The sequence below is a fragment of the Sapajus apella genome, unplaced genomic scaffold, assembly GCF_009761245.1.
Source record: "Sapajus apella isolate SASKATOON/1434 unplaced genomic scaffold, GSC_monkey_1.0 scaffold118, whole genome shotgun sequence".
In the NCBI taxonomy this organism is placed as follows: Eukaryota; Metazoa; Chordata; class Mammalia; order Primates; family Cebidae; genus Sapajus; species Sapajus apella.
This window is the reverse complement of record NW_022437058.1, coordinates 5,185,458-5,213,394: the sequence shown is the minus strand read 5'-3', so window position 1 is coordinate 5,213,394 and position 27,937 is coordinate 5,185,458. Positions and strand designations below refer to the sequence as shown.

Sequence of the window (27,937 nt, the reverse complement as noted above, 5' to 3'; positions counted from 1 at the left end):
AAGATTACCTTTATTTTCTCCTGCTATCTTTTAGAAGTTTTATAGTTTTGCACTTTAAATTTAGGTGTATGATCCATTTTGAGTTAATTTTTGTGAGAAGTATAAGGTCAGTATCTAGATTCATTTTTTTTTTGCATATGGTTTTCCAGTAGTTTTACCACCATTTGTTAAGAAGCTTATCTTTTTCCCATTGAATTGCCTTGGCTCATTTGTCAAAAATCTATTGACTATATTTGATGGGTCTCTATCTGTGCTCTCTGTTCTATTCCATTGATCTATTAATCTATTCTTTAGCAGTACCATACTCTCTAGATTACTGTAAGTCAATAGTACGTCTTAAAGGCAATTAGCATCAGTCTTCTAATTTTGTTCTTCTTACATATCATGTTGGCTATTCTGGGTCTCTTGACTTTCCATAGATTTTGAATCAGCTGGTTAATATCCACAAAGTAGCTTTATTTGGGTTTTGATAAGGACTGCATTGATCCCAATAGTGATCTGTAAATCAAGTTGAAAGAACTGATGTCTTAACAATATGGAGTTTTCTTATTCATTAACATGCAGTAACTCTATTATTTAGATATTCTTTGGTTTCTTTCATCAGATTTTAATAGTTTTTGTCAGATAAATACATATTTTGTTAGACTTATACCTAAGTACTTCATTTTTGGTGCCAGTATAAATGGCACTGTGTTTTTAATTTTAAATTTCAACTCTTCATTGCTGGCATATAAGAAAAGAATTGACTTTTTCAAAATTAACCTTTTATCCTGCATCTTTGTTATAATCAATTATAAAAGATTATATACATAGAATTCACTCTAGGCGTTTTTTGTTCATTCTTTGAGATTTTCTACATAGGCAATCATGGCACATGAACAAAGACAGTTGTAGCACTTATCTGTACACCTTTTGTTTCCTTTTTGTGTCTTATTGCATTAGTTAGGACTTTCCGTACAAAGTTAAGTAAGAGTGATAAGAGGAGACATCCTTGTTTTGTTCCTGTTCTTGGTGGGAAAGTATCTTGTTTTTCATGCTTAAGTATCATGTTAAGTGGAGGAGTTGTTTTGATTTTAAAAATCAAATTGAAGAAGTTTCTCTCTATTGCTAGTTTGCTGAAAGTTTTATCATGAATGATTGTTAGGTATTGTCAAATTCTTTTTATGCATATATTGATAAGATTATATTATTTTTCTTCTTTAACCCATTGCTATAATGGATTGATCTCTGAATGTTGAACTAGCCTTGCGTTCTGGAATCCCACTTTGTTATGGTATATAATACTTTCCTTGTTTCTTTTTTACGCTAATAAATTTGCCATTTTTTAATACTTTTTCACAACTTCAATGAACATCAAATAAGCCACCTCCTGTGTTGTGTTTCTCTGTGCCACCTGAAGCTCCCTGTGCATACTTTTCGATTCTACATACCTTCTCCCCTTACAATGACCTACACATGGGGCTGCAGGAAGTTGTACCACAGACAAACATAAAGAGAACTCAAAAATGAGGATTCTCAAAAATGAATGTGTTTCCTCTCAAAGTAGTCTGACAGTGTGTTCATACAGTGATTCTCTATGAAGCCTAAACCCCGTGAGAGGTTCAGAAGGTCCTGTGTTCCTCCCTTCCTGCCTGTAAGCCAGTTTCATCTCCCCGACACACTCTGTGTTGGTATAGAGTGGCCCTGAGTCACAGCCACTCTGTACTAACTATACTTCTCCCCAAAACAGGTGAAAGACTCCTTTCACCTCCCTGCCTCTGCCCATGACTTTCCCTTGGTCTGGAATGTCCCCAACAGCTCAACTCTTAAAGCTCATATACCCCCAAGCCATAGTTGGAAATATGTGTATCCCTGTTTATTCTCAACAGTTGCAATAAAAACCCACCTCCCCTTTGAAGTCTTCATGACTGCTATACTTTAGCCTCCAAACAAAGTTAGATACCTCATGATCTCTGCTCCCATGATACCCACCCACTTTGATTATGGCATGTTCCACATTCTAATTATTTGCTTACTGTCTCCTCTATTTGACTCTGGGTAGACACCTTGTCTTCTTCATCTCTGCATCTGAAGAGTTTCACACAGGGCTTACACCACAATGGGTGAATGAGCACTCAGAGAGAACATCAGACAGGAATCTGTGCCCAGGTGAAGACCCTTCAGGGCTAAGCTTCTGTGATCTCATAACATCTTACCTTAATATTCTTCCAAGGTTCAGCACCTGGTCCTTTTAAACATGTTCGTTAATAACAATAAATAGGTTATGGTTAACTTTTACATAACTGGTTACTCTTTATAATGAAATGAGAATTTATGAATAGGATAAGTGATCCATGTAGGTGGGACGGCAGAAAGTGCATATCAATGGCCTGTGATGCATCATTAAGTTTCTTTTCTATTTCATAGGATTTTCTACTCACGTTACTATCTTATTCAGTGTTCTTTTGTTTGGCGTCAAACCAACTGAAAATCACTGAGTCTAAAATGGAAGTCATTATTCTGAAGGCTGGAAGCATGGTAGCTTCAGGAAGAGCTGGGACAAACGCCTGGAAAGAGCTCCAGGAGCAGCTGCAGCTACTCAAAGTAAATTTCTCCCAGGCTCTCTGATAGCTTTTTACAACTTCTCTCTCCACGTTGCTTCGGTTTTTCTTTCAAGACTATGTCTGCTTGTCTAAGCTCCTGGTTAAATATGGAAGCACCAAAGATCCCACGTTTAAATATTTTGAGTTAAAATGACCTATAAGGAAAGATCGGTATCTCTCGATCCCAATTCCCACATTTTAAAGAGAAAATTTGGTTGGATCAGTTATTCTCCCTTTAAACTAATAGGCTTAGGTACTGGACATGATTACATAACACAAACATGGCAGGCTGGCATGCAGAGGGTAAGAACTGTTTGTTTTGAGATGGCGCCTCACTCTGTCACCCAGGCTGGAGTGCAGTGGCGCGATCTTGGCTCACTGCCATCTCCTGGGTTCAAGTGATTCTCCTGACTCATCCTCCTGAGTAGCTGGAATTACAGGTGTGTGCCACTACACCCAGATAATTTTTGTATTTTTAGTAGAAAGGAGGGGATTCACCATGTTGGTCAGGCTGGTCTCAAACTCCTGACTGCAGGTGATCCACCCACCTTGGCCTCCCAAAGTGCTGGGATTACAGGTGTGAGCCACCATGCCTGGCCAGTAACTTTAATGTAAGTGGGACTCACATACAAAAAGAAAAAGTGCACCACAATGCTCTAATTCAATTCTGCTTTCTGAGAGGGTTTACAGAAAGATTAAACTGATTTATTGAGAGCACTTTTCCCCTTAGACCAAATTTTGGTTAGCTATAATCAAACTATGAAGCTCATTATTATTCTTATGAACTGTAGAATCTAAAAAGATACATCAGTCTTCTGCCTGATTGCCAAGACTTTGTCCTGAGCCACTCCTACAAGGCAGATAAAGACAGCACTCAGCACAGGACTGTGGCCTGCACTGACTCTCCTTACTTTCATTATCTGCCTTCACAATCACATCTTAACTTACTCCCTTCTCAAAGTTAAGAACTACATTCGTATTTTCTTTTTTACTCTCTGTTCTTTTTAACTCAGGAATCCTTGTCTCCTTCCTGTCTTGAAAGCTTCAGCCTTCTGAGAGTTAATAAAATTTCAAAACCTAGATAAAAACTAAATCTTTTGAGATTCAGTGCTAAATTCTCAATTTGTGTTCACCAAAAGACATATAGATGGGCAGTGACTAATTTGATGATTATTCCCGTGAACTGATAAGTACATTTTTTTTTTTTTTTGAGACAGAGTCTTGTTCTGTCAGCCAGGCTGGATCGTAGTGGCATGATCTTGGCTCACTGTAACCTCCGTCTCCTGGGCTCAAGCAATTCTCCTGCCTCAGCCTCCTGAGTAGCTGGGATTACATATGTGTGCCACCATGCCCAGCTAATTTTCACATTTTGAGTAGAGACAGGGTTTCACCATGTTGACCAGGCTGGTCTCAAACTTCAGACCTCAGGTGATCCGCCTGCCTCGGCCTCCCAAAGTGCTGGGATTACAGGTACGAGCCACTGTGCCTGGCCCAAGTGCATTCCTCTTTGAACAACTAAGAAGTTTTGTAATGACTTGTGAAATGAGGTGATGAAATATAATTAAAATAAGCACTATTTTAATGGTGGTTCTCCATGGAATATTTCACAAAAATTATTCAGCACCTTGTTAAGTTTTTAAGAACTAATCATGAAATAATATATTAATAAGCCAGGAACATAGTGTTATAAATAGATACAAAATAGTTTAGAGATTTAAGTTTTGTATTCACAGAGATAGGAATGGAATAAATCAGTTGTTCTTATACCCTTTTAGCACTGAGACAATGTGACCTGTGATTTCCGAAAGATTATTTGAGATATGGGAGAAAAGCCAGATTTTACACGCAAGATTCTGGACAATAGATTGAGAGAGAAAATGTATGAAAATACACACTGAGGCATCAATTGCCTGTTTACAGATGAACCAGGAAAGACAAGATACAGAATTACAAAATAAACATAAATGGTAATTCTTAGCAGCATATTGAGCCAATTTATTTGGAGAAAATTATGAGAACATGCAGGCCAACACTGCTGCTACTACTTGTTAAATAGACAAAAAATGATGTTTTTTTTTTCATTCTGGAGACTATTTTTAGCAGTTTAACACTAGACAAGATGATATGTTGAATAGACTATAAAGCTAATGTACTTACTCTGTTTTGTTTCTTCATTTCTTTAAATTCTGGCATAATTTTCAGGAGAAAGAAAATCATAAGAGTTTCTTCAACATTTCTTTCTCTTGAAACTCAGATTTACATTATTGAAGAATTAAATAAAAGGTCACTACATAAATGTCCCTGAATTTTCAGAGACTAGATACATTCAGTAAACACAGCCAGGGCTCTTTTGGATGTAAATGACAAAGACACAACTCAAACCTACTTTAACTCTTGTAACAAAGTGCTGAAGGGCAGGCAGGCCTTAGGGCATAAGCAGCATCTCTAGAATTGAGTCTTACCTCTTCCATCTCTACTTTTCTCTGTGTTGGTTCCATTTTATTTGTTTCCTGCAATGACTCATATCTTGTGATTGAAAAGCAATGAAGCCTGGTAGACATTTACTTCTGCAGGAATACTTGGGGGAGCTCAATCATTAGGGACCTTTTCAGGACATGGTTTGCCCCTGTAGGCCTTGAGAACCATATCTTTCTCCCCAGAACATTTTTGTTTCTGAGCATCCTCACAGCCCATTTATTTTGACCCAAATTGCTGCTCAGTAAAAGGACACAGATATTTAAGGGACCTGGGGGATGGTTCAAAAAGAGTAATTTTCTAGAGTGTCCATGTATTTTTAAGTAATTGTATAGGCATCAATCAGGACCTCACTCTTCCTCCGTTCACCCACCAAGAGATTGAGGATTGCCTTGTTAAATGTCAAAAGGCTGTGCTGGCTCACTCTTTCAGCACTCTGCAAAAGATGAGTATTATCGCAATGGCATAGTGCCCACACACATCCAATGAATGAACAGCAGCTTTTGAAAAATGTTATAAATAAAATCACTGCATGAATTCCACCAGATAAATCACAGTTTCTTTGAAAGTCAGCACCGTGAGAACAATGTGTTTGCTTTTTTGTTTTCTCAAAGTAAAAGTTTAGACAAGTATATTCTAGTAACATCATTTTATTTTTGTTTTGAGACAAGGTCTCACTTGTCATTCAGCTGGAGTGCAGTGGTGTGATTAGAGCTCACTGCAGCCTCAAACTCCTGGGATCAGGTGACCCTTCCACCTCAGCCTCCCAAGTAACTGAGACTACAGGCATGTGCCACCACACCTGTCTAATAATATCTATACAGATTAGAGTTTACCTCTATATGATCATGAAACAACTTTAACATGACAGAACATCATAAACAATTTTGACATGTAAGTAGCTTTTCTGATATTTGAAGCTCTCAAATGTATGATAAGCAATCCAACTCAACTAGTTAAACAAAGACAAAAAAGCCTCTACTAAGTAAACATTAGAGAATCTTACCACATTTTGAGTATTTTATTAGCTGAGTAAAAGAGACAAAATATACAAAAATTTAAAATGCCCTTTAATGACAGTTCATTTTTTTCTCTGATTATAATAGCAAGAGCTGTGCATGTGTTCTTTCATTTAAATAGCACTACATTCTCCTTTGATATAATTTTTATATCCTCCCTCTGTGTGTGTGTATATAAAAATATGTACATATAATATGCATCCTGACACATACATACATTTATATATGAAATTTGAAATTAAAATATTAAGCATGGCTGAGCATGGTGGCTCACGCCTATAATTCCAGCACTTTGGGAGGCTGAGGTGGGTGGATCATGAGGTCAGGAGTTCAAGACCAGCCTGGCCAAGATGGTGAAACCCCGTATCTACTAAAAATACAAAAATTAGCCAGGCATGGTGGCAGGCACCTATAATCCTAGCTACTTGGGGGAGCTGAGGCAGAGAATTTCTTGAACAAGGGAGGCAGAGATTGTAGTGAGCTGAGATCATGCTACTGCAATCCAGCCTGGACAACAGAGCAAGACTCCATCTCAAAAAAAAAAAAATGAATAAAATAAAATATTAAGCTGGTATAACTACTCTTTTGAAACTTTTCTCTTAAGTACTTTTGGTCATATTAATCAGTTGCTCTAAAATTTCCACATGGACATTTTCAAAGTGCACAGTTGCACACATCCCAATTGGAGAGTTCCAGTTTGGTTCAGATGGAGTAAAAACATTCTGCCTTATCTCCTGATTCAACTGAAAATTATGGACAAAATGCATAATGTTACTATCAGAAGACCCTGAAAGTTGGATAAGAGTAAGTGCAATTGGTATGGAACTCAGGACTTGAAGAATGACATAGTCGTGATTTCCCTAAATTGATTCCCTCCTTCCCTCCCTTCCTCTTTCCTTCCCTCACTCTCATCCTTCCTCTTCCCCTTCTTCCTCCCTCCCTCTCTCCCTTCTTATTTTTCCTCTTCTACCCATTTTTCTCCTGCTTCTCAGTCTTCTTGCTTCTTATGTATTCAAGCTTGAGCTCTGAAACAGACTGAAACTAGAACTGCAGACAGGCAGACTGAAGGAGATAAAGACATGAAGAAACATTCAAAATATCAACAAATCCAGGAGACGATTTAAAAAAATTAAAATAGGTCACTTACTAGACTAATAAAAAAGAAAAGAAAAGAAGATTCAAATAAACACAATCACAAATGATAAGGGCAATATTACCACTGACCTCACAGAAATACAAACAACTATCAGAGAATATTATAAACACCTCTATGCATATAAACCAGAAAATCTAGAAGAAATGGATAAATTCCTGGACACACACACCCTCCCAAGACTGAACCAGGAAGAAATTGAGTCCCTGAACAGACCAGTAACAAGCTCCAAACTTGCAGTAATGAATAGCCTACCAACCAAAAGAGGCCCAGGAACAGAGAGATACAGCCGAATTCTACCAACTGTACAAAGAAAAGCTGGTATTATTCATACCAAAACTATTCCAAAAAATTGAGGAGGAGGGACTCCTTCTGAACTCGTTCTGTGACCCAGATACCAAAACCTGGCAGCGATAGAACAAAAACAAAAAACCTTCAGGCCAATATTCTCCATGAATGTTGATGCAAAAATCCTCAACAAAACACTAGCAAACCAAATCGAGCAGCAGATCAAAAGTCATCTCCAACACAATCAAGTAGGCATCATCCCCAGGATTCAAGTTTGGTTCAACCTACACAAATCAATATATGTGATTCATCACATAAAAAAAGTAAAGACAAAAACCATATGATTATCTCAAAAGATGCAGAAAAGGCTTTCAATAAAATTCAGCATTCATTCATGTTAAAAACTCTCAATAAACTAGGTATTGAAGAAACATACCTCAAAAGAATAAGAGCCATATATGACAAACCCATGGTCAATATCCTACTTAACGGGCAAAAGCTGGAAGCATTCCCCTTGGAAACTGGAATAAGATAAGGTTGCCCTCTTTCTCTACTTCTATTCAGCATAGTTTTGGAAGTTCTGGCTAGGGCAATCAGGCAAGATAAAGGAATAAAGAACATTCAAATAAGAAGAGAAGAAGTCAAACTACCCCTATTTGCAGATGACATGCTCTTATATCTAGAAAATCCCATAGTCTCAGCCCAAAAGCTTATTCAGCTAATAAGCAACTTCTTTATTAAGCTAATAAGCAAAATCTCAGAATATGAAATCAATGTGCAAAAATTACTAGCATTCCTATACACCGACAACAATCAAGCCAAGATCCAAATCAGGAACAAACTCCCATTCACAACTGCAGCAAAAAGAATAAAATACCTAAAAATAAAGCTAACAAGGGAGGTAAAAGGTCTCTACAAGGAGAACTACAAACCACTGCTAAATAAATCAGAGAATGCACAAACAAATAGAAAAAGAAGAATGGATAAGAAGAATCAATATTGTTAAAATGGCCATATTGCCCAATGCAATTTATAGATTCCATGCTATGCCTATTAAACTATCATTGACATTGTTCACAGAACTACAAAAACTATTTTAATATTCATATGGAACCAAAAAGGACCATGAATAGCCAAGACAACCCTAAGCAAAAATAGCAAAGCTGGAGGCATTACACTACTCAATTTTGAACTATACTACGGGGCTACATTAACCAAAATAGCATGGTATTGGTACAAAAACAGGCACATAGACCAATGGAACAGAATAGAGAACCTGCAGATAAGACCGCACACCTACAACTATCTGATCTTCAACAAACCTGACAAAAGAAGGCAATGGGGAAAGGATTCCCTATTCAATAAGTGGTGCTGGGATAACTGGCTAGCCATATGCAGAAGATTGAAATTGAACCTCTTCCTTATACCATATACAAAAATTAACTCATGATGCATTAAAGACTTAAATGTAAAACTTAAAACCATAGAAACCCTGGAAGACAACCTAGGCAATACCATTCTGAACAGGCACAGGCAAAGATTTCACGATAAAGATGCCAAAAGCAATTGCAACAAAAGCAAACATTGACAAATGGGATCTAATTAAACTAAAGAGCAAAAGAATCTATCAACAGAGTAAACTGACATCCTACAGAATACGAGAAAATATTTGCAAACTATGCATCTGACAAAGGTCTAAAATCCAGCATCTATGGAACTTAAACTAATTAAAAAAAACACATACACAACCCCATTAAAAAGTGGGCAAAGGACATGAACAGATACTCTTCAAAAGAAGACATACATGGGCAAATAATCACATGAAAAAGGTTCGACATCACTGATCATTAGAGAAATGCAAATCAAAACCACAGTGAGATACCATCTGACTCCAGTCAGAATGGCAATTTTTAAAAAATAACGCATTATAAACTATACCTAACATTTATAGATCACTCCATCCAACAACAGCAGAATACATGTTTTTCTAAAAAAAATAATGATATCCTGAAACATTCTTCAGCAGAACTGTTACAAATTTGTTTTTTTGAAAAACCTGAAATTTCTTCTTTTAATTGGTAATTGTGGGAATTCACTCAAGGTGGTGGCAAAAATATTAAGGGAAAAATAGTAGAGAAAGTTAAAAATATAGTCTCAAACCCTTTTGGAAGACCTAAAGCTTTTTTCATAGTTTCAGGAGAAGTTTCTGCTGAAGGCAGCCTAAATTCTCCTTACATTTAGTGAATAAGTAAAGCAAGTAGCTAAGGTATGTGGAGGCATTTACCTAACTAACTTGTTTTTTCATGTGGTCTTTAACCTTTGAGCTGGATGGTCCTCTCAGTGTGGGGGAGGTTAACCAACGATATTATCTGCTAATGGTTTTTGCTTTAGGCATTGGAACCTGTGCTTTAATCTTCACTCTAGTGGTGTTGACTCAAGCCTTTGTCAATTAAACTTTACTAAATAAATGCCAGTCTCACTGCTGAGGAGGGCTGATGATTGCAACTCTTTACAGCACCCTCCAGGGAGCCTGTTAAGTGGCCACGGACCCTTAGCCAAACTAGCAAAGCATAATATCTGTGTGCCAGTGTACTTTATTCATCTGTCACTCAGTCACGGTCTGTGGGACAGAGCCCTGCAGGTGGTGACCCCAACAGGAAACAATTTCTTTTTAACTTTTATTTATTTTTTATTTTATGTTTTTATTTTTATTTTATTTATTTATTTACTTATTTTGAGATGAAGTCTTGCTCTGTCACCCAGGCTGGAGTGCAGTGGCACAATCTCGGCTCACTGCAACCTCTGCCTGCTGAGTTCAGGCAATTCTCCTGTCTCAGCCTCCCAAGTAGCTGGGACTGCAGGCACATGCCACCATGCCAGACTAATTTTTTTTTGTTTATTTAGTAGAGATGGGGTTTCACCACGTTAGCCAGGATGGTCTTGATCTCCTGACCTCGTGATCCACCCACCTCAGCCTCCCAGAGTGCTGGGATTACAGGCGTGAATCACTGTGCCCAGTCTTAACTCTTATTTTAAGTTCAGGGGTATATGTGAAGGTTTGTTACATGGGTAAACCTGTGTCATGGGGGTTTACTGTACAGATTATTTTATCATCCAGGTATTAAGCCTTAGTACTCATTAGTTATCTTTCCTGATCTTCTCCCTCCTCCCACCCTCCAACCCTTCAAGATACCACAGCGTGTGTTGTTATCCTCCTGTCCATGTGTTCTCATCAGAATGGCTACTATTAAAAATCAAATAAACAAACAAAAAAAACCCAGATGCTGGTGAAGTTGTGGAGAAAAATGAACAATTATACATTGTTGGTGGGAGTGCAAATTAGTTCAACCATTGTGGAAGACAGTGTGGTGATTCCTCAGAGACGTAAAGACAGAAATGCCACTCAACCCAGCAATCCCATTACTAGAAATATACCTAAAAATAGAAATCACTCTATTATAAAGACACACACACATGTATGTTCACTGCAGCACTATTCACAATAGTAAAGACATGAAATCAACCTAAATGCCCTACAATTATATACTGGATTAAAAAAGTAGTACATATACCATGGAATACTATGCATCTATAAAAAAGAACAAGAATCATGCCCTTTGCACACACATGAATGGCACTGGAGGCCATTATCCTTAGCAAACTAATACAGAAACAGAAAACCAAATACAGCATCTTCTCACTTGTAAATGGGAGCTAAATAATGAGAACATATGGACATACAGAGGGAAACAACACACACTGGGACCTATTGGAGGGTGGAGGGTGGGAGGAAGGAGAGGCTCAGGAAAAATAACTAATGGGTATCAGGCTTAATACCTGGGTCATGAAATAGTCTGTACAACAAACCTTCATGACTCAAGTTTACCTGTGTACCAAACTGATAGGGAAGTGCTGGGAAGGGAAAAGGTGGTCTCTTTAAATGATGGGGAATCGGGGAAGGGAAGTGCTGGGTAGAGGAGGGCGTGGTCCCTGGCTAGGGCTCCACCCCCACGGATCTAGGTGAGGACAAGCACTTCCGCTTTCATGCTCAAATGTTGCATTTTCAAAGGCCACCCTGGCCTGTCATGCCCCCATCATAGGCTTATAAAAACCTGAGAGGTTAGCAAGGCAGGGACACAGCAGCTGGACATCCCAAGGAACACATTGGCAGAAGACACAAGCAGCTGGTCATCGAGAGCACCCTGGTGGAAGAGCTTGCTGCCGGCAGACCATCAAATCTTCCAGAGGGTTGGAGAAGAATCTGGTCCCAGAGGACCCTGACTCCAGAGGAAAACCATCTCCCTTCTGGTTCACCATCTGCTGAGAGCTTCTTGTACTCAATAAAACCTTGCACTCATTCTCCAAGCCCACCTGTGATCTGATTCTTCTGGTACACCAAAGCAAGAAACCCCGGGATTCAGAAATCACACTGTCCTTGTGAAAAGGAAAGGTGTCTAATTGAGCTAACACAGGCTGCCTACAGATGGTACACTAAAAGAGCACCCTGTAACACACGCCCCTGGGGCTTCAGCTGCAAACATTCACCGCTAGACACCACCATGGTGTTAAAGCCCCACAGCCTGTCTGTATGCTCCCCTAGAGGTTTGAGCAGCAGGGCACTAAAGAAGCAAGGCACGCCCCCTTCACATTTCCTGCAAGGGGAACAAGGGAATCTTTCCCATTTCAAAACCTATACATGTACCCCTAAAAGTTCTAAAGAAAGTGCTAATTCACCCATTCACTCTGTTCAGATGAGAATTCTAGGAGTGAGAGTTCTCTGCTGTATAGAATTTTTTGACTTTAAAATATAATCCTAGCAACCTTTTTGATACCTTAGCACCAGGCAATTAAAAGGAAGTCCTTACTCCAGCATGGTGGAGACAGACTCGTGATGTTCCAGAGTTTGGCCTCTCAAGGACCATGAACAAGATCAGGCCCCCAAACTTCTCCAGTGGTGAACAGAGCAGCCCCTATGGGAGAGATCCTTTTGACTCTTGAGTGGCAACAAAGAGGCCTCTGTGAGAAAAAGCCTTCCCTGATCCCCCGATCCTACACCATGAAGTGGTAGTGAAAGCTGTGAGGCATTTGTGGTGGCCCCATAGGCTTTTATCTCAGCTCATGCTTCCAAGGTTGTCAGGGTTGCAAACTGTGTAACATGGAGCTTTCTAGCTAGAACACCAGAAAAAGGTACCCCGGGGAATAAAAGTCTGGGTGGAGGATCAGAGAGGAGAGACAAAGAAATTTTTTTGCTTGTGTTTATGAAGTTCCGGGATCATTCCTTAGCCGTGCATGCACAAAATCAACTCGAATAAGCAGAACAATGCTTTGAGAATTGAATTACGATGTAGACTATTGCTTAGGTCCCAGACCAGCATCTAGGAGGTGCATAGGTAGGGCAATCTAGAATATCCTTGCAAAACCTTCAAAAATGAAACTAAATAGTAGGCATTGTTGTTGAGAAAATTGTTCTTCAAGGTCTTTTTGTTAAGAGCACTGTACCTGAGGCATGACTCTTAAATGTGTGACTGCAGATAGTTTTTGCTAAGATAGCTTTTGCTAAGGGTGCTGCTGTTACAGCCATTGTTGCTAAGGAAAGTGTTGCTAAGGGCAACATTGCTAAGACATTTTTGCTAAGACCATAATTCTAAGGAAGTTTTAACTCAAGGGACTTATTTGTTAAGGTTGTTGTGGCAAGAATTTTTGCTAAGGATGCTGTTGCTGATAGCATGATTATACTGGTCACTCTTGTACAGGTGCTATACCCACTGTTGCTAAGGGCAAGATTGCTATGGTACTGCTGCTAGCCACTGTTACAAAGAATGTTATTGAGAGCTAGTTCTTGCATTTTTATTAAAGGTATTCCTGCTAAGGAATGTTTGCTAAGATGCGCTTATGGAGGGTATTGTTGCTCTGGCCCCTATTGCTAAGGTGAAGTTTGCTGTTGGAACCATCGCCAACAGGGTGGCTTATAAGGGTATGGTTGCTTAGGGGATTCGTTGTCATTGGCATTGTAACTAAGTGTGTTGTTGCTAAGGAAATTGCTGCTTAGGACTTCTTTATTTATTCTTTATTCTTAAAGGCAGTGATGTTGAATGTGCTGTTACAAAGGGAGTTTCTCCTAAGGTTGCTGTTGCTCGGGAACTGTTGCTATGGCCACCATTGCTAAGAAATGTTGCTAAAGGCAATTTTTCTAAAGATATTGTTAAGAGCTTGGTTGCCAAGGGTGCTGCTAAGACGATTGCTGCCACGGGAATTGTATTAGGTTGGTGCAAAGGTGACGGCGGTTTTTGCCACTGAAAAACCGCAATCACCCTTGCACCAACCCAATAGTTAAGAACATTACTGTTGCATATAGCGTTGCAGTAGATTTTGCTCCTAGGGCCTCTTAGATAAGGGTTACTGCCACTGTAGCTAAATGCATGGTTTATATGGCCATTATTGGTCACAGTTACAATAGCCACTCTTGCAAAAGAAGCCATTCCTATGACCACTGCTGCTAAAAAGACATTGTTATTAAGTATGTGATACTAACGGAACTCTTTCAAAGAGTGTGGTTGCTAAGCACATTTTACCAGGTTTTTGCTAATGATATTGTTGCGACGGCCTTTATGCTTAAGATGTTGCTTTTAAAGGTGTGAGTGTTAAGACTGGTGTTGCAAGAAAGTTTTTGCTATGAATGGGTTTGCTAAGTCAAATAGTGACCATTTGGATGGTTTGGATGGTTGCTAAGAAAGCTGCTGTTAGCGGCATTTTTGATAAGGGTATATTATTGGTAAGGTTATTGTTCTTAAGGGTGTTGCTATGATTTGGATGTTTGTCCCCTCCAAATCTCATGTTGAAATTTGTTCCCCAATGTTGGCGATGGGGCCTAATAGGAGGTATTTCTTATTAATAGATCAATCCCCTTCCTTGAGGCTAAGTGAGTCTTCTAGCAGTTCTTGCCAGAGATGGTTGTTAAAAAGAGCCTGAGATCTTTCTCCTTTCTCCCTCCCTCTCTCTTTCTCTCTAACGTCGTGTGAGCTCTGCACACACCAGCTCCCCTTCATCTTCTGCCATGAGTAGAAGCAGCCCGAGGCCCTCAGCTGACACAGATACCCAATCTTGAACTTCCAAGCCATCAGAATTCAGAACCAAGTAAATGTTTTTTCCTTATAAATAACCCATCCTCAGGTCTTTCTTTCGAGCAACACAAAATAATGTAAGTCAGGTGTGGATGTCAAAAAAGTTTTGTAAGGGTATTGTTCTTTTAAGGCCTTGAAGTTAAGGGTATTTTGTGCAAGGAAAGTTTTGCTAAGGGTGCTATTGCTTTGGCCACTGTTTCTAAGGAAACTATTGCTAAAAGCCTTTTTTTTTTTTTCTCAGAGCATTAGCCCTAAGGACTTAATTGCTAAGTGAGGGGTTAGTAATATTTTTACCAAGGGTGTTGTGGCTAAGGAAGTCATTGCTGAGGTTCTTTTCTTAAGGATGCTGTTCTTAAAGGCACTTTTTCTGTTTTGTTTTGTTTTGTTTGAGACAGGGTCTCACTCTGTCACCCAAGCTGGAATGCAGTGGCATGATCACAGCTCACTGCATGCTTGAGCTCCTGGGCTCAAAGTGATCCTCCTGCCTCAGTCTCCAAAGCAACTGGGACAACAGGTACACACCATCATGCCTAGTGTATTAGTCTGTTCTCACATTGCTAATATAGACATACCTAAGACTGGATAATTTTTAAAGGAAAGATGTTTAATTGACTCACAGTCCCCATGGCTGGGGAGGTCTCACAATCATGGAAGAAGGCAAAAGAGGAGCAAAGTCACATCTTACAAGGCGGCAGGCAAGAGAGCTTGTGCAGGAGAGCTCCCCTTTATAAAAACATCTGATTTTGTGAGACTTATTCACTACCATGAGAACAGCATGGGAAAGACCCACCCCCATGGTTCAGCTACCTCACATTGGGCCCCTCCCACACCACATGGGAATTATGGGAGCCACAATTCAAGATGAGATTTTGGGTGGGGATACAGGCAAACCACATCACCTAGCTAGCTTTTTAATTTTTTTTGTAGAGATGAGATCTCACTATGCTCCCCAATCTGGTCTTGAATCCCTGGACTAAGGCAATCCTCCCATCCTCCCCTCTCAAAGTGCTGGAATTGTAGGTATGAGCCACTGTGCCCAGCCAAAGGCATTGATTTTAATGTTGCTGTTGGATGTTTTTGCTAAAGGTGCTGTTACTAAGAACACTGTGGCCATGGCCACTATTGCAGAGGCTACTGTTGCTAAGAATATTGGTGCTAAGGATTTCGCTAAGGAAAGAGTGTTGAATTTAAGAAAATTGTTTGAACACAGGGAGGGGAGCACTACACACTGGGGTCAGTTGGGGGGAAATAGGGGAGGGAGGGTGGGGGGTGGGAAGCTGGGGAGAGATAGCAAGGGGAGAAATGCCAGATGTAGGTGATGGGGAGGAAGGCAGCAAATCACACTGCCATGTGTGTTCCTATGCAACAATTTTGCATGTTCTTCACATGTACCCCAAAACCTAAAATGCAATAAAATAAATAAATGGGAAAATAAATAAATAAATAAATAACCAAAAAAAAAAAGAAGAAAAAAAAAAAAAAGAAAATTGTTGTTATGGGACATTTTCTTAGGGTCGTTGTTCTTAAAGGCCTTGACAGTAAGAGTGTTGAAAAAATTACCTTAGGACATTTTGTAAGGACACTGTGTTAAAGATATCATTACAGTGGTTACCTCTAAGGGTTTTGATGCTAAGGGCCCTGATGCTAAAAACACATTTAGGTAATTTTTACTAAAACTCATTGTTGCTAAGAATGTTGACGTTAGGTACATTATTGTAAGGCACTTTTACAAAGTGTCTTGTTGCTAAAGTGATCATTGCTAAAGGCATTATTGCTAAGGGCACCGTTTCTCCCTGAATCCGAAGAGCTTTGTTGTTAAGGACCATTTTTGCTAAGAACATTGTTTCAAAGGGTGTTAAAGTTAAACACGTTATTACTGAAATATTTCTAAGTACATTTGTAAAGGCATCTTACCTAAGGGTGTTACTGCTAAGAGCACTGTTTTATGGCACTGAGGCTAAGAGCATTGTTGCTGAAGGGGTTGATATTAAGGCCACTTGTTATGAAAGACCATTGTGTCTAAGTATAACGGTTTCTAAGGACATTGTTTTAAGGGCATTATTTTAAAGGTTATTGTTGCTAAGACCATTGAAGTCAGTGATGGTGTTGTTCCTAAGGGGATGTTAATAAAACCATTGTTTCTAACAGTATTATTACTAAAGGACTCTGATGCTAAGGACATCGTTGTAAATACATTTTGGTAGAAGGCATTGTTCCTAAGGGGATTCCGACTAAAGACACTGTTACAAGGGGTATCTTTTATAAGGATATTGTTGCTAAAGTTGATTTTCCTAAAGCCCATTTTAGCTAAAGGCATTGTTGCTAAGTACACTGTTGTCAAGGATGTTGTTGCTGAGAGTGCTGTTGTTAGGAGCATTATGTTCCAAAGGATCTGTTGCTAAGGAATTGATGACAATTGCATTGTTTCTTATTTATTTATTTATTTATTTATTTTAGAGGGAGCATCCCTCTGTTGCCCAGGCTGCAGTGTGGTGGCAGGATCTCAGCTCACTGCAATCTGTGCCTCCTGGGTTCAAGCAATTCTCTTGCCTCAGCCTCCTGAGTACCTTGGATTACAGATGTGCACCACCATGCCCAGCTAATTTTTGTATTTTTAGTAGAGATGGGGTTTCATTATCTTGGCCAGGCTGGTCTTGAACTCCTGACTTCATGTGATCTACCTACCTCAGCCTCCTAGAATGCTGTGATTACAGGCTTGAGCCACTGTGCCCCATCTGTAATTGCATTCTTTCTAAGTGCCTGTGTTAAGGGCACTATGCTAATGTTTTTGCTAAAAGTCATCGTTACAAAGGCTGTGGTCACTAATGTGGTTGTTCCTAATGATGTTGTTGCCATGGACCATGTTCCTAAGGACCACTGTGGCTATGGGTGATGTTTCAATTGGCTTCAAGAGTAAGGTCACTGTTGCTAAAGAAGTTATTTCTGACCGGGCGCGGTGGCTCACGCCTATAATCCCAGCACTTTGGGAGGCCGAGGCGGGTGGATCACAAGGTCAAGAGATCAAGACCATCCTGGTCAACATGGTGAAACCTTGTCTCTACTAAAAATATAAAAATTAGCTGGGCATGGTGGCGTGCGCCTGTAGTCCCAGTTACTCGGGAGGCTGAGGCAGGAGAATTGCTTGAACCCAGGAGGCGGAGGTTTTGGTGAGCCGAGATTGTGCCACTGCACTCCAGCGTGGGTAACAACAGTGAAACTCCATCTCAAAAAAAAAAGAAGTTGTTTTTAAGTACATTGTTCCTGGAGGCATTGTTGTATGGGTGATGTTAGTAAGAGGGTTAGCTGAAGGTCATTGTGGCTAAAGGCATTATTGCTATTGCTAGTGTTTCTAATGATGCTGTTGCTACTGGCAGTGATCCTAACTCTCTCGTTGCTAAGAGCATTGTTACTGAGGGTATTATTCCTGTGTATATTGTTGCTTAGGATATCATTGCTTAGAATTTTGTTGTATATTATTGTTGAGGACAGTTTCTAAGATCATTGTTCCTAGGGTGTTAATGTTGGCAGGGGACATTTTGGCTGAAGGCATTGTGACTAAAGGCACTATTGTTAAGGGTATTTTCTTCAACGGGCATTGTTGGTAAGGAGACTTTTCTGAAGTCACTCTTGCTAGACTGTTGCTAAAACCATTTTACTAAGGATAGTGCTAAGTGCATTATTACCAAGGCTTTATTTTTATGGGCCATTGTTGGTGATTAAGTCGTTGCTTCTAAGGGCCAAGAAGGCTAGTCAAGGGTGCTGGTTGTAGGGGATTTGTACTAATAGCAGTATTGTTAGGATGTTGCTACAAAGAGTTGGTTGCTAAGGGCCATTGTTTATAAGGTATTGCTGGTAAGCAAGTTTGGATAAGAGCATTGTTGCTAAGGGCACTGGTTATAGGGGTGATGCTCATGATTTTTTTTAACAAAGGACATTATTAAGAGTGTCATTTCTAAGGTCAGTTGTTTACAGCTTTCTTGCTAATGGTACTGATTACTGATGTTAAGAGTGTTGATTCTTTGTTTTGTTTTGTTTTGTTTTGTTTTTGAGACAGAGTCTCGCTCTGTTGCCAGGCTGGAGTGTAGCAGCGTGACCTCAGCTCACTGCAGCCTCCACCTCCTGGCTTCAAGCAATTCGTCTGTTTCAGCCTCTCAAATAGCTGGGACTACAGGAGCAAGCCACCACACCCAGCTATTTTTTTTGTTTGTGTGTTTTTAGGAGAGATGGGGTTTCACCATGTTGGCCAGAATGGTCTCGATCTCTTGACCTTGTGATCTGCCCGCCTTGGCCTCCCAAAGTGTTGGGATTACAGGCATGAGCTACCATGCCCAGCCAAGAGTGTTGATTCTATGAGCATTGCCATTCAGGGCATTGTCTCCAAGAGCCACTGTTGCTAAATTCATTGACATCATGTATTTTGTTGCTAGGACATTGCTGTAAAGTGTGCTGCCGCTAACAACACTGTTGCTGATGTCATTATTGCTAAAAAGTTGATGTCACTATTAGTAAAAGCATTTTACTAAGGTGCCATTGGTAAGAGTACTGTTGTTAATGCCATTATAAAGAACATTTTTGCTAAAGGCATTGTTGCTAATTACTTTATTTCTAATTTTGTTATTGCCAAGGACCATGATTTTTAAAGGTATTATTTCCAAGAGTGTTTTTGCTAAGATATACTAACAGGCCATGGTTTGACCATTTCCAAAGGACTATGGCAATTTGTAGAGGTAAATGGACATACCATTGTTCCTAAGGGCATTGTTGCTATGGACACTGATTTTAAAGGCATTGTTGCCAAGGGCATGGTTGCAATTGGCATACTTCCCACTATTGCTACAGGAAATCATGCTAAGGTTTTTGCTTAGAGCTCTGATGGTAAGGTACACCTTTGCTAATGATATTACTGCTAAGGATATTGTTGTTAGGGGCCATTGTTGTTATGTTACGATTGTTGTCTCTAGGGCCATTGTTCCTAAGGGACATTTTTGTTAAGGGTCTTGATGCTAAAGACAATTTTTTAAAGGACATTTTGGTAAAGGTATTCATGTCTAGCTATTTGTTGCTAAGGTCATTGTTGTTTGGGGTTGTTGCTGAGGGCCATGATTTCTAATGTAAGATACAGTATTGCTTCTAGGAATGTTAATGTCAATCAAATGTGTTGCTAAGAACAACTGTGGCTAATAGTGTCACAGCCCAGGGCATTTTTCTAATGTTACTGTTGTTTAGATTATGTTGTTAAGAGTCTTTTGGCTAAAAGGGTTAATATTAACAATGTTCATCTGAAAACATTCTTCATGGTGTCTATGCCAAGGGTATTGTTGCTAAGGGCCATTAATAATAAGAGTCATTATAATAGGCATATTTTTTACAGTGTTGGTGCTAAGGGCAATTGTTCTTAAGGATGTTTTTGCTAAGGGCATTACTGGTAAAGAAATTGTTGCTAAGGCCATTTTTTTCTAAGTGGGTTGGTGCTGATGTGTCCCACACCTTGAAATCACTAGGTCACTGCTCTTTGCCTCTCCCACTCCAGGCATCGTATTTCCATTGTATCAGACACCTTCTGACATTGTCGGTATAGGATCTTATTAGAACAGATGAGGCAAGTAAAGCAAAGTGGGCATCTCCCAGCGAACAAATTGTCCAGTGCAAAGTATCAGCCCATTCCAACCTTAGGATGGGTGCCAGGATGATTAGGAGCCTCAGGTTTGAGCTAGTGACCCTGAACCTTTAAGCTCTGAGAACTTAAAACTGGCTGAGCTCCAACCCTAAATGTTTTATCCTATGAGCCATTATCTGTGAGCGATTTTTTAAAAATATTTTTAACTTCATCTGCTTTTTTCCCCTAATGTGTTTCAATTTTGTGCGGACTCTAGTGGAAACAGGAAGTCATTTATTGTTCCCAAATCTTAAATGCATCTTTCCAACCTGTCACTGCACATAACAATGAGATCCATGTTCATGCATAGGATAGTCCATATATGAAGCATCTCACACTTCAATATGTTCTATATATACAATACTTTTCCACTTAAAATGTCCACTAGGCTGTGAGGACTTTGATAGCTAGATTTTCATATATACTTGAAAAAAAAGACAAGAAAACTCAAAAATAGCTGTAAAAGAAACCAATACATTTGGAGAATGTACCTTACTACCAATCAAGGCTTAGAAAGCCAGACTCATCAAGACAGCAGTAGAGGCACAGGGAGAGACAAAACTGCTCACGGGAAAACACTAGAGGCCCAGAATCACAGTTAGCATTTACATCCACACGGTGCCTTACAGAGGGGACACACACATCAGTGAGGACAGGAAAGAAAATGTAACCTAGGATTAGCATACTTAGTGTTTAATTGGTTTTAAAATATGTAATTGTTTAAAATATAAAAAACAAATTTTTCAATAGCAACCACAAATGCTGTGAACTTAGAAGTAAATCTCAGCAAAGATAAAAAGTATTTTATAGCCCCCCTCACTATTGTAAGAAATTTAACCTACCCTGAGAGATGAATACTGTGGTTTCACCATTTTAAAGGTGAACTTATTCATAAGAGAAAAAAAGGAAAAGCAAATAAATGAAAATGTATACACAAATATCAATAGGAAAAGTCAAAATCATAAAAAATATCAATTCCACCCAAATTGTCAATGTAATTCCAGCCAAAATCTCAATCAGATTTCCTAAGTCCTTCATAAGCTGATGTAAAATTAACGTGAAAAAACAAACCTCCCACCGAAGAAAACCAAAGACACTCTCATGCAGTAATAACATGAGGGAAGTTATCTACTGCACCTTAAAATTTATGATGAAAATTAATTAATTAAGATTGGTTTGTATTGGCAAGATAGATACAAATAAGCCAATGTAACTGAAGAAACAAAATGGAAACCAGATACCTATGAGAGAGTGGAAACAGCAGAGCAATTTAGAAAGATGAATATTTCTCCCCTCTGAATCATTATGTGTTGTTGTCATATACTTTATTTGTATATACCTATGTTGCAATAACAACACATTGGTATCATTCTGTTTAAACAATTATCTTTAAAAGAAATTTACATAATAAGAAACGAATGTTTACTCACATAACCATAATTTCTGATGCTTTTCATTCCTTTGAATAGTGGTAGTTTTTACTGGGTATCATTTCCTTCTGCCTGAAGAATTTCCACGAACATTTCTTTGTGGTATTGTTCTGCTATGGATAATTTCTTTTAGCTTTTGCATGTCTGAAAAGCTCTTTATTTTGCCTTCATTTTTGAGAATCTGATCTCCCTAAGTACAAATACTATAGAGTCATTTCAGTGCTTTTATTTTCTTTCTTTTTCTTTTCTTTTTTTTTTTTCACTCAGACCAACAGGGAGCCAGGCCTTGCAGGGGCTTTATTTTGACACCACTTCATTTCAATACAAACAGTCCAGAAAGAAAGTCATGTCCCTCTGGGGGTGGGGCAAGAGGGAAGAGTGGTCTGTGTTGCTTGGGGGCCCAACCTACAACCCAAAGGTGGGGACTGGGCTGAGACTGCCGGCACAGCAGGGGAAGATGGCACCAAGAATGACACAGTGCATGGCTCAGCTCCCAGAGGGTGGGGCCCGCAAGTTCTCACTGGCTGGTGCTGTCCAGGCCCCCAAGCCCAGAATGATGCAGAGGAAGGAGCTGAGCCCCCGGAGCCTGCCTCTGCCCCTCACACCATCTGCTTCCCTGGCCAGCATCAGCTCACAGCATCCAGAGTTGACACACAGCAGACCAGACCCTCCGTGGCCACCAACCAGGGGAAGAAGGGACACAGAATGTCGCAGAGGGTCCTGTGGCCCACAGTAGACGGTACAGAAGGACCCTGAGACTCCCGGAAGTCATCTTCCGAGTGTTTACTGTAGAAAGTGGTGGTGAGACGGGAGACCCCTCAGGCCTCCAGTCTGATCCTGAATGAACCCTTTAGGTACCAGGCAAAGTTCCCAGCCCTTAGTAAAGCCCAGACAAAGGTCCTTCCCCTGCCTCACCCTCTCCTGGCACCCAGAAGAGGCCGCTGACGGCAGCGGCAACAAGTTCGCAGCCTCTTTCCCCAGAGGACAGGTGTGCAGTGAACTCCTTCCAGGCCTCCCCCGGTTCCAGAGGATGGAGGCCCAAGCCCTTGAGCTAGAAGAACCCTAGAGCCAGCACAAAAGACTTCTACCTTCTGCTTTCCCTACTTGCGGAAAGGCTGGACCCAGAATAAGCCATCCTAGGGGAACCCCTCTCCCAGTGCGGCAGGACAAGTGAGCAGCAGCTGTGGGTGCAGGACAGAAGGACAAGAGGTCAACACACGGTTTGTGTTGGGGGGGAATAAGGGGCTCAGTCCACAGGCACAGGACAAGGGCCGGTACTGACCATTCCCCTCACAGGTGGCCTCAAAGGCTACCCCAGGCACACACCGCACATACAAAGTAACAAATCCTCCCCAGCTTTCACAAGGCAAGCATCCATGGCCTGGGATCTGTGGAGTTCTTGCTGCCGTCACACCGTACGCCTGAAGCGATGCCGCCAGGAATTCATCACACCATTGGCCAGCACAGCCATCTTCCCGGCCACAGACTTGACACCCTGCTTAAACTGGGCAATGTCCGCTGTAGGCAGCACGTTCCCCAGAGATACGCTTCCTGCTCCGTGAGCCCCGTCCATGTCCCAAAGAGGTCTGAAGAGCTGATGGCACTGCTGCCTGAGAGCTGCTGCAGCCGAGACCCAGCCTCATACTCCGCATCCACCTCCCGCCCAAAGAACATGTCAGATGAGATGGCTTTGGCTCCTGCGAATTTCTGACACGCCTCACTAGACTCGAGGCCTGTGCTCCGGCTCTCCACCTCCCTCCGGTTTGTGGCCCTTTCTGAAATAGGCCGGATGCTTGAGATGGTCACTTCTGGCTCCTTCTCTACCCTGTCCATACCCCAGGCAGCATCTGTATCCCAGCGGGAACCAAAGCTTTCTCCTAAGGAAAAGCTGTCCTTGTACTCGGGTGGTCCAGAGGCGAAAGTACCAACATCGTCAAACAAGTCCAGCTGCGAGCGAGAAGACTTTGCCCTCACTGGGGTTTCCTGCACGATCACCGGCATCTCAGACAGCACAGAGTGGGAGACAGAGCTTCGAGATACCAAGCCCATGCCCAGCCTCTCTGCCTGCTCTCGCTTCTTCCCTTCCAGGTTCTGTAGCTGCTTTTCCTCTTTCTTACGATCAATCTGGAGCTCCTGATAGGCCAGGCGCATGGAGGCGACCATGGACTCCTCCGCCTGCTTCTTGGCTTCGGCTGCCTGCTGCTCTCGGAGCTTCTCTCCCACCTGGGCCTGCCGTTCAATCTCCTTGAAGCTCTGGCTGCTCACCTTCTGGGCCCCTAGGCCTTTCTTGGCACCCAGCCCTTTCTTAGCTGCTGCTGGCTTCTTCTTGCCAATGATGGAGCTTTTCAGTTCTCCGGCAGGAACGGCCGCTTTAGCTGACAGACACATGGACTCCAGTGAGGCTTTGGGTGAGGTGCCAAGCAGGTCTGTGTTGGGGCCATGCTCTGGCTGTGCCAGGCCGCTGCTTTCTGCAGACGACGCTGGCCGCTGGGTCCCTGAAGGCTCAGTGGCTGGTGCATCCCAGGAAGGGGGCTGAGTGTGTTCAGTGAAGAAATCGGAGTCCTTCTTCTCCGGGAAGTGACTAGGAACAGCACTACTCATGTTGTCTATCCAAAGATCAGTGCCGTGCCTAGCCAGGGCCGCACTCCCCAGCTGCCGGATCTTCTCCCGGTACATCTGGGCAGCTCGGCTATTGTATTCTGCACGGTTGGCAGAAAAAAGCCATCGCCTTGGCATTCCCGCCGACCTGCATACACCTCAGCTGGAACCAGTTCCAGTTGGAATCCAACTCTGTGGGCCTGATGAAGCTCAGAAGGACGCCCAGGGAGCGGCGCACCCCGGAGCCGTCAATGCACAAGAAAGCGCCATACGTGATGCTGGCCCAACTCAGATTCTTGGCGCCGCAATCGAGACAAGCCTTGTTGGTTGGAACTGCGCGAAGCCTCTTAAAAAGGGTCTGGATTTCGGTCTTGCTCGGTTCCGCCGCCATTTTCTCTCCTTCCCAGACACAACCGCGACCTTCGGGTCCAGTGCTTTTATTTTCTTCCAGTATCATGGAAAAGCTATACTTGTTTTCTTGATTGCATTTTTTCAATGAGAAATATGCTTTCATTCTTATCTCATTCTTTGCTACTCTGTATTTCATGTGCTGCCACATCTGGATGCATTTAAAGCTGCCCATCAGTAGTTTTAAACAATCTGACTTTAATGTGTCTAGTTGTAATTTTTTCATGTTGGAGTTTATTGAGATTTTTGGAATTGTGAATTTGTAGTTACCATGAAATTTGTAAATATTCAGCCATTGTTTACTCAAATATTCATTTTGTTTGTTTGTTTGTTTGAGACTGAGTCTTGCTCTATTGCCCAGGCTGCAGTGCAACAGCACAATCTCGGATCACTGCAATCTCTGCCTCCTGGGTTCAAGCAATTCTCATGCCTCACCCTCCCAAGTAGCTAGGTTTTACAGGCACCCACCACCACGCCCAGCTAATTTTTATATTCTTTTTTTTTTTTTTTTTTTGAGACGGAGTTTCGCTCTTGTTACCCAGGCTGGAGTACAATGGCGCGATCTCAGCTCACCGCAACCTCCGCCTCCTGGGTTCAGGCAATTCTCCTGCCTCAGCCTCCTGAGTAGCTGGGATTACAGGCACGCACCACCATGCCCAGCTAATTTTTGTATTTGTAGTAGAGACGGGGTTTCACCATGTTGACCAGGATGGTCTCAAACTCCACCTGCCTTGGCCTCCCAGAGTGCTGGGATTACAGGTGTGAGCCACTGCACCCGGCCCTCGTTTTTCTTATTCTCCTCTTTAAGATTTTTTGGGAACTCCAATCATACATATATTTAGCTGCTTGCAGTTTATCTAGCTTAATGATTCCCCGCTTATCATTTTCAGTCTTTTTTTTTAAATCTGTGTGTGGCATTTAGGATGGTTTTAATTGCTATGATTTTTATTCATGAATCTTTTCTTTTGTAATGGTTAATCTGCTGTTAATCTAATCCAGTGAATTTTTATATCAGATATTGTATTTTTATCCTTAGAAGTTTTATTTTAGTGTTTTTATCTTCCTTCTATATACTTCCTTAATGTACATAGGCTTTCATCTCCTTTCTTAAGCAAATGGAATACAGTTACAATAGCATTTTTAAACCCTTCAAACTTGAAGTGATTATTGACATAGATGGAGTGATATCTACTATGTTTGTCATTGTTTTCTGCTCACTGAATTTGCTGTTTGTTATATACTATTTTTTGTCTTCTTTTTAAGAAGAATGCTACATAGAAAAAATTTTGAAAGAAGTAAGAGAAAAATGACTCATCACACACAGACAACTCCAGTAAGAGTAACACCTAAATTTTCACTGGAGGTTCTAGTAACTAGCTACTAAGTATTGCTTACTCTGGGTGTAGTTAAATGAGTATTTATTGTTCTGAATGAAGTTAATTGGATATTGACAGAACTTGATACATTTCCTGGGGTTAGCTTCAAGTAACCAATAACTGAATGCTTCTAATATTATCAAAGGACCAGCACAAAATATTCTGCACCAGTTTATCCTGCTTGTTACATTTCTTCAGATGAAGTTACTTACTTGATTACCCATGTGATGCAATGCTGTGGAAAGAAATATTATATTCCATATTGACCTCAAAGTAATGGTTTGATAAACAATTGAAATGAATAATTAAAATATTTGCTTAAAAATATGAGAGGGGACAAAGAATTGGAGAGCTAAGAGGTGATCTATGAATCTCCAGTATGGTGTGTTTCAACTCACCATGAGAGGACTAAAGATGGGTCTTGGTTAGATAAATGTCTATGTTTTTGTGGTGGCATTGGAGAAGGTAGAAAATGAAAGGGAATTTATATACAACTCTTCTCTACAATAGTTTTGTTGTTTCCAGTGTTGGATCTGGAAGTCCCTATAATGGGGCTAAAATTAAGGTCCAAGTGTCTAGTAATATTACAAAACCAGAAAGTATGTCTCTTACTTTGACTAATGACAAGAATTCCAAAGAGATTAATGGGGTGGATGATCCTCTCTCTGCATCTTAGCAAGTTGGGACTGCCTATGCAAACGTTGTGCTGCCTACTGGATGGAATAGCCATTATTTCTCTGTACTCATCCAATTCAGCCCCATATGTGTGTGAATGGGCCAATGAGGAAGTCCTGACATGTCTCGTCTTGCTACTGCCACCATGGCCGAATGAGTTACTGACTTCAGGAGGAAAGATTTGTTTTAAACTTAATGATAAATGAGAGAAAAGTTAATCTGGCTGAGGGAAGAGAACCAGTAAGTGTGTGTTACAACAGGGAAAAATCAAAGATAATTTTGATGTCCTAAGAGAGGTTTACAAGTGAATAATATGCTCTCTTAGCTTTGACTCAGATGCCCCCTGGGGGAAAAGACTGCCAAAACTTCCTCCACTTTAAAAAAATGAAGAGGCTGTAAAATGACCAATCTAATAAATATACTTCCACTATTGATCTATGTCCTTCAGTAACCAGATTGGAGCTCAGACAATGACTATGTGAAACAATACTAATGTGGCTGTCTCATATGGTTCTTGTTTCACAGAGAGTTCAATTGGTATAAATTTATACTAATAGAAGTATAAATCTCAATTGATGCATATCATACAATACAGATAGCTGAAGATCAGGGAGGAAAAATAATGTATAAAATATGTGGCACTTCGTGTTGGCTTTATAGGATAGTTTAAATTCACAACCCCTCAGCAGTGATTACAATTCTTTCAAATCAGTGTGTGCATTCTGATTGCCTATTGATTATATGCTGTTGAAAGCCAAATGATTCTGTCAAACTAAGAGTGATTTGTTGTAAAAGGCTGTGACCAAAAATTATGGGGGTGGAGTGGACTGCTGTAAAAGTTAAACCCAGCAGACCTGGAATTAGTGTGAGCTAAAGTGTCTGTATATCACTGATCATTGGTCAAGGAATAAAACATACTGATTAATACCGCTGCTTTGCAACCATGAGTCCAAGATGTTTTGGAACAGGTTTTAAAAGTGTGTCAGCAGTGTTTACCATTAGCAGTGAGACTGATCATTTATGCCTGGGCTCATTGGAACCTTCAGAGTCCTCTGCTGTTAAGGCTAGTTGCCTAGCAAGAATATGCCTACATGTCCAGAAGGGTGTAAGAAACACCAGCAGAGAATCCATTTGGGCGTTTCTGATGTGTTTCTGC

The 27,937-nt window shown here is 40.8% G+C and overlaps 1 protein-coding gene and 1 pseudogene across 2 annotated transcripts in view; one reads left to right on the top strand and one right to left on the bottom strand.

The window, feature by feature from the left end:
* The window catches only part of ZNF484 (zinc finger protein 484), a 432,825-nt gene that overhangs the window by 30,333 nt on the left and 374,555 nt on the right, over positions 1–27,937 (top strand). The window lies entirely within an intron of this gene.
* On the bottom strand, positions 7,393–24,737 carry LOC116538248 (annotated as a pseudogene). Its single transcript, XR_004263576.1, has 2 exons — positions 23,056–24,737; positions 7,393–7,402 (listed from the first exon to the last, which is right to left on the bottom strand). The product of XR_004263576.1 is annotated as an ADP-ribosylation factor GTPase-activating protein 2 pseudogene (transcript).